The sequence below is a fragment of the Lipotes vexillifer genome, unplaced genomic scaffold (assembly GCF_000442215.2).
Source record: "Lipotes vexillifer unplaced genomic scaffold, Lipotes_vexillifer_v1.1 scaffold31, whole genome shotgun sequence".
Classification (NCBI taxonomy): domain Eukaryota; kingdom Metazoa; phylum Chordata; class Mammalia; order Artiodactyla; family Lipotidae; genus Lipotes; species Lipotes vexillifer.
Genome location: NW_006792454.1, coordinates 3347761 through 3348337, shown reverse-complemented (window position 1 = coordinate 3348337; position 577 = coordinate 3347761).

The window sequence follows — 577 nt, the reverse complement described above, 5'->3', positions numbered from 1 at the left end:
GCGGCATCCCATTTCCCCAGGGACCTAAATACTAAGTTTGGGAATAGTGGTAGACAAACACCACTATCATTAATCTGTTGAGCACCTAGTAAAATGTCAAGTTCGGGAATAGTGGTAGACAAACACCACTATCATTAATCTATTGAGCACCTAGTAAAATGTCAAGCACTGTGTTTGGTACTTTATTTATACATAGAACTATAGAACTCCAATCCTGGGGCTTCCCTGGTGGCGCAGTGCTTGAGAGTCCGCCTGCCGATGCAGTAGACGCGGGTTCGTGCCCCGTTTCGGGAGGATCCCACATGCCGCGGAGCGGCTGGGCCCGTGAGCCATGGCCACTGAGCCTGCGCGTCCGGAGCCTGTGCTCCGCAAATGGGAGAGGCCACGACAGTGAGAGGCCCGCATAACGCAAGAAAAAAAAAAAAAAAAAAGAACTCCAATCCTTACAACACTGCAATGTAAAGATTATCCTTTTCAACAGAGAAAACTAAGAGATTAGAAGTAATTTGTCAAAAGATACATAGTTACAGAACCAAAATTCCAACTCATTACTATCTGCCTATCTAACTCTAAAGCC